Here is a 7,435-nt window from a genome sequence, read left to right on the forward strand (position 1 = left end):
CACACCACGCGTTTCTGGTCTTTTGCTTGTATTCCCTCGGTTTAGCAAGAAAGTCATGCGGCTTCCCCAAAAAACCACTTTAGCTCCTATTAAAAGCGGCGTCTCGTTATTTTCATTCAGTCGTAAAGAGACGCCAGGAAGGCGTTCGCATTAGATATTATTCATATTGTCGTCATATATGCAGATGAACGGTGATGGGTAAAAACAAAATGTTATAAAATTGATTCAATTTTGCTCTTATGCTCATTTAAAAAATAATAGAACCCACATTTTAGCAAAAAAAAAAGCATCAAAATAGGGTTTTTGTTTGCAGAGTAAACCCCAAAGCTATTCCATTACTTCATAATTCTGCACTTATTAAAAGAAATGTATTTTATGCTTATCTGACTTGATTGGTTTTAAAAATGAAACGTCTAATGTCTTCGAATCCTCGCTCTATGTTTTATTCATGACAGTCTTTTTTTTTTTTTTTTTTGTCAAAAGAGCTCTCAAAAACATTTATTTTAAAACAGATTGTTCTCAACGAATTGGTAAATTAAAAGTAAAGCGCCCAATAATTCCAAAGGACTTCACTCGGTTAAATTATTGCAGCATTATAGAAAAATTGCACAAATATTTTATACTCCGTGCCATTTGCGGGAAATCCTTCTAACGAGTCCGTTGTCACACGGGTTTCTATATATATATATATATATATATATAATGTATATATATATATTATATGTATACAGAGACAAATATAAATAAAACATCTACCTCGCCAATGACCGTGAGCTTGTGGTTCTTGAGACTCCCCATATGAAGACAGTAGAGATTATATAAATGTAGTCCTCGCTGGATCATCATATAACCAGATTTAGATTAAGACGGGGGTTCATTGGGTCTGCCCTGCCTTGTGGTTAGAACCACCGGCACCCCTGGCCCATATTCTGCATATAGGTTTGGTTTTGTTTCTTTCTAGTATCAAAGCAAGTCATAATATTTGCTAAAACCCCTTTCTGTTACTGACCTAGAATCTGCTATCTGTGTGGTATAAAGGTATGGCTGCATTTTATTTAAACTCTTTGCATTTTTTCTAGATGAAGAGTAAGAAAACATGAAAATGGACGGCTGCTTCAAGACGGCAAATAGTAAGCCTATACATTTTTAATTAAGTACAACACACAGAAAATGTAATGCACTTGATTTATGGCAGACTTGAACCTATATATATATATATATATATATATATATATATATATATATATATATATATACGAGGGACGTTCGAAAAGTTTCCGCATTATTATATTTTCGTTGAAAATGGTGAAGGCGGAGGAGTGGTGATTGGTCGTGTCTTGTGTCATGTGTCTAGTTCTGTCTGGCAAGCCGGCCGCCCTTGCCGTTTAGGATAAGAGTTTTCACCCTGGGGTGAAGATGGCTGCGAAACTTATAAACTGCACCAAAGAGGAACAGCGTTCTGTCATAAGCTTTTTGTGGGCAGAAGGTGGCCGGGAGCACAGATTCATCTTGGCATGTGTGTTTGGTTGAAGAGGTTGGAGGAAAGCTGAGTGTGAGTGTTGGATGTGTGCCAGGTGGGTGCTACACGTTCAACCAAAAACATTTTCTGCTGATTGCGTTATAAAGTTGGTACGACATTGGGAAAATTGCATCGCAAAGGAGGGTGACTATGTAGAAAAGTTACATAGTTACATAGGCTGAAAAAAGACATGCGTCCATCAAGTTCAGCCTTTCCTATATCTGTTCATTTGTTGCTGTTGATCCAAAAGAAGGCAAAAAAAACCCCAGTTTCGCTCTTTCCAATTTTGCACTAACCAGGGAAAAAATTCCTTCTTGACCCCAAAATGGCCGTCAGATTTCTCCTTGGATCAAGTGATGTCATTTGTTTTTGTTGTCATTTGTTTTGAAATAAATAGAGTTAAAATAGTGTGGAAACTTTCTGAACGTCATATATATAGATATATATATATACTCGTTAATTGATTGTGATTACTCAAGGTCCATGGAGAATAGTCATAATAAAGTTAGAGACAAAGACACTGCATCTATATCACAATCATTCCACAGCAATCACATTTTATAGTTTTATTTTATTTGTTATTGAAGCATTTTAGAGCAATTTATAGAATATGCTTCTCCAACTGCTTGCTCTAAGTAGTTGTAGAAAAGAAATAGAAACCAAACATTTTAAACCTGATGTTTACATTATTTTAGAATTTCTGTTAAAAGTATCACATCACTGTATATATCACCTATCACATTAGCGAACACACTTTGGGAATGATCAGATGGGGTCTTTAGTTGAAGCCAGGGTGGATTGAAATAGATGATTTCATGTAAAAAAAAAAAAATATATATTTTAACCAAATTTATTTTAATTAAATGTTTTTGGAGGAAAAATCTATCTGTTTAAGATACATTTTAGTTCAAATGTTATTCAGCATGAACTAGGGCTTAGTTATGTAGCATGAGGTTAAATATTCATGCAATATTTACATTTTTCATAAATTAATTCAATTAATACAAGTTATTCCAAGCTCGGATAACATGCATTTTTTCACAGTAAAAATGGTATAAAATAAACAAATTTCAGGAAAAGACCCCGACCATGCAACTCAATGTACAAACATTGAACGCATTACCTTCACTGCTAGATGTGTTTTAATAGTTTTTCAATTTGGACCCAACTGAAGTTTTTTCCCCCCAAAGATATTTTGTTTAACCACTTCAGTTAATAAACATTGATATTTATTCAAATACAAGCGATTATTCTAAATATGAAATCTTCATCTGGTTGCAAATCTTAAAGATTATAACTACCAGCAAGAACGAGTCTTTACATTTAGAAATCATGATTTCATTCCAAGCCACCCTGGTTGAGGCTGAACCTTTTTATTGGGCCAATATTTTCTGTGTTGGCCCAGTAAAAAGTATCGATTTTGACTCCTATCTTCTCCTCGACCAGTCTGCTCAATTTGTTTCTGTTATTTGGTAACCATCGCAATATTATGAGAAGAAATGCATTGTCGCTGCTCCATATTGTGTTATGACCAGTTTGTGTGTTGCGAATGCCAAATAAAAATGAGTGCATGAATAATAAAATGAATGTTACATAAAACAAAGCAATGTTTTTAAGAAATTGATAATTCAAGCCACTGACCAGCCAACAGCGAGGCCCAGGCTTTACCGCAGGTAGGTGACTAGTAAGTGACTAGTGCTTCTAAAATAAAAATATTTTTATATCATACTTTATATGATATGATCAAAATAATGGTATATAAAGAAAGTACTTTTTATCCTGAAAAAAAACAATGATTTGTGTAAGTACAGTAAATGAAGAAAATTACAGCTAAACACAAGCATTGCAGAAATGTTAAAACAGCCACGGTACAAAATGTGGGGGGTTTGAACAGTCCGGTCAAACAGGGGTTAATAGTGTAATTTACATTTTTTTTTAACCTATTCCTGCTTTATATATGGATACTCTATAGCACGCCTAGTAGATAAGCTGATTCACAATGGACTCTTTGCCATTATCTTTTGAGGGGTATAGTTTAGTAAATTTGGGGACAAATCCAGCAGTTCTAGGCGAAAGTTCCATGAAAAAGTAACAAAAAAAAACTTCTAACAAACTGCAATGTTTTCCCTTAAAACAAAGAGGACAATTATTGCAGCTCAAGAAAAAAACCTTTATCTCCTTTGATTCATCTCTGTTCCTCTATTCCTCAGGTAGGGCAGGTATCTGATAAAATAACAGGTTATCCAGTCCATTGTGCTAGTTGCATTGGTCGGCGGATAACGCATCGTGTTCACATGATCGCAGACAAGTGCCACCGAGACACAATAAAAGGACACTTTGGATTGATCTGGAGGTGTCCTGTATTTATAGGCACCTGCAGCTTTCATTTGAACATAGAATTTGGTAAAAGATGTGTTTTCCACCGATCGTGTCTAATCTCGCTACAGTCTGCGAGGTTGAAACATCTATTATTATTATTATTTATTGTTTTATATAGTGTTCATATTCTGCCGCCCTGTGCAATGGGACTCCTGGGGTGAAGTGAACTATGTAACCACCGTGCCATAAGGCTCCCGGAGCATTAGCTTGTAATAGTATTGTTTTTCCGTACAGTAACATGTTGTTTTGTGTGGTCTGGCTGTAGTCCATGTAATGCTGGAACCGAGACATTTTCCAATGCGAGGGGCCCAAATGTTATGCAGTTCTGTTTGTGTAACATTAGACCAGTAATGGTTCTTTCGCCCTGATGTTAGCAAATTGTTGTAATTATGTCAGAAAATCCACTTCATGTTGTTGCACCGTATGAAAGCGTAAATGAGCCCCGGAGAAGTGAGGTTGGCAAAGTATGGGAAGGGGAGAAAAAAACCCCTCCGTTCTTTGTGCCTGGAAGGTATTTGATGGATTACAGAGAAGTGGTTTTTCAATCATCGGTAATGTACAGAAGATGGAAATGTCCTATTTTCTCTGAAAGTAACTATAATTCTCACAACGTGAAAAGTGGCTGAAAGGCTGCCCTCCCTATCTTTATCTCTCGTTTCCTACGGTGCACCGTCCACGGCCGTCTTACAGGTGACTGGATATATCACGCAGGGTTCTAAGTATCCTGAATGCCGGCTGACTATGGAAATTACCGACAAAGGAAATTAAGGGCAGGAACCCCGTGATTAGACTAATGCATTGATCAAGTCAATTCTTCTCTGTTTCACTGCCAACACGCCACGTATAAAAGCGTCATTAGGGAAACTTTGCTGTCTCCCCTACTAATGGTCCATGGTATGAGCGAGCCCAGTTGATTGACACGTCGAGCCTTTGCCGCCTGTGTTGTCTGAAAAAAGCCACATCGGATCAGCAAAAGCTTAAAGCAAGACATAAATTATAGATACATGTCTGTTGCTTTGATGATACGAGACTGGTAGGTGCGTACCACTTCCATCATACAAAGAAATGCACTTCCAAGGAGCCCTTTCTCTTTGTCACCTCTCATCTGACAAAACTGCACTGAAAACATAAATGTTCATCTCTATTTTAACAAAGTGCCTTCTGCTCAAAGACTTGCCACTCAACCTTCCTCCTCCAAGCCGTGTGGGAGCCAGACGAGCGTTCAACAAAGCTCAGAGTATTTTCTATATAGGGTATTTACAAATATCGAGCTCTGACAAATAAACAGGGTTTGCAGGTGATACATTTTGTTGCTATTTGTACTCATTTGCATAGCTTAGAGTTATTTCTTAGCAGCAGAAACAGAGGTTTAGCATGGAATCTCCAAGAAGAATTTCATACGGTGAAGTCTCTCTTCGGTTTGGAACAACCAGGCATGATGGAAAACTAATTCTGTTTGAAGAGCATTGTGTGTAGCGACATGCATCTTTTATTTTGTTCATCTTTTGGCGGGGGGGTTTAGTGAATCCATACGGTGGGCTGGATATCCCTATGGCTTCCTTCCGCTCGTAAATTATAGGGAGCCAATAACCTGTATTCCTAATTACATTTCATTTCGTGTGATTATGTTTAAAGCACCAAAATATTACGTGACCTTGTATACGTGCTCAATAAACACTATCCGTCTGATCCATAACCGAACACCGACCTGCGTTGGGTTTTAACAAGTGTTCTGCGTCTAAGGAAAAACTCAAAGCTTTTGGTGGCAGAACGGTGCGGTTCTTGCAGTCGCCGATCTATTCATAATGAATGTCATTTATTGGACTAAAAGCCTAGCCGTGCCTCGGAAAGTATTCATCCTGTATCAGTTCTCTAGCAGACCAGACATTCGACTTTCCCCTAAGGTCCAAAAATCTGTGAGGTGACATAATTCCGTACAAATCATTCTGTGAGTGTAAGTAAGACTGTCCGAATTCCCTTCGGACCGTGGCCAGCGCTTCAGCTCCGTTGCTTCCTTAACTTCACCTTATCTTTAAATAATGTTAACCAGAAGGGACTTGTTCAGCTCATCACCTCTTGAGTGATGTGAATTATTTATATGGATTTCATGTGCGTCCGTTAAGCAACACGCAGCAAGTCAAAGTGGTCCTGTTTATTCGCGGCCGCCTGGGAGAAGAGCACTTTAATGTCATATTGCAGGGGGATGTGTATGTAAACTTTATACAACACGAGTAATAGAAACAAAAGCTCTATTGATTTTGGGGAACTGAGTGGACTTCATACACAGCTCCATAATTGATTGTGACATTATATTTCACTGCCAAACGGCCCATCAAACGGTTGTGTGGCAAGGTCAAACGGTGGTATCCTCTCCGGTTTATACGGGCTCCGTTTGGGCCACCCTAGTGGGTCTGTGCAAAGGTCTAGCATTGTAAATTGTAACCCTCGAAAAGAGGGTTTTGTCATCGCTATTGTAATGTAAGAGATTTATTTTTCTTTTTTCATTTAATTAAATGAATTCAAAAGTTTTGATGTTGTATCCATGTGTGAATGAATGAAACGTTTTCTTTATAACAAAACAGTCTAGAATGGAGTGTTTACCGCTCACTATAACCTACATTTTTGCAAATGTACAATGTATGTAAAGTTGTATAATAATAATTATAATAATATTATGACCACAAAGATGCTTCAAGAGAAATATTGAGAAAAGATCAGACACTTCTAAATATAATTTGTCTTTTGGATACCATTTTAGTTTAAACAGGCTGGTGAGTATTGGCCTAAAAGTGTTGGTTATTCAGCAGTCCGCCACCAAAAACTATAGAAAAAATAAAGGACTTAAATATATTTGCATTCAAAGATCACAGGTGTGTGTGAGGACATCGCGGATAAAGATGTTAGAAGAGGGCTCTCCCACCGAGAGCTTGAAGGTGGAAGAAAGAACATAATGAACAGAAGAGTTTCTGGTTTCCAAAGAATATTAACATCTCATTATTTAGACTTTCTTACATACAATTATCTCATATTTTGTCTTGTAGACTTTTTTTTTTTAACCTGTATTGGTTTAAACGACTGCAAGACTGACATCTATTTAGTGGTATTCATTAGGTACCTAAAACGAGCCCTTTACAATAAGTAAAGTAATTTTCCTGGAGACACGTACAATTTTCTAAGAGTACTTGATATAACATGTTTTTTTTTTAAGAAATGAATGAGCTGAAAGTCATTAGTCCTAATTCATTCGCTGCCAGAAGGTATTGTAACAAAACGCATTGCAATATTTTGGAAAAGACATAAAAACGAAATTCCTGTGCTGAATTTCAATATGTTGTCTGGATGATTTTGTACAATATTTATACTGCAGACGTCCAGTGCAGGACATTGATTACATACATATATATATATATATATATATATATATATATATTTATTTATTTTCTCATGTGCGTGTGCATGCAACATGTTTTACAGCTTTTAATGTGCTATGTGTATATATTTGACATGTTTTGGGAGTGTTTTTCTCTCTGGGTAAAG

The sequence above is a fragment of the Spea bombifrons genome, chromosome 10, assembly GCF_027358695.1.
Source record: "Spea bombifrons isolate aSpeBom1 chromosome 10, aSpeBom1.2.pri, whole genome shotgun sequence".
Classification (NCBI taxonomy): Eukaryota; Metazoa; Chordata; class Amphibia; order Anura; family Pelobatidae; genus Spea; species Spea bombifrons.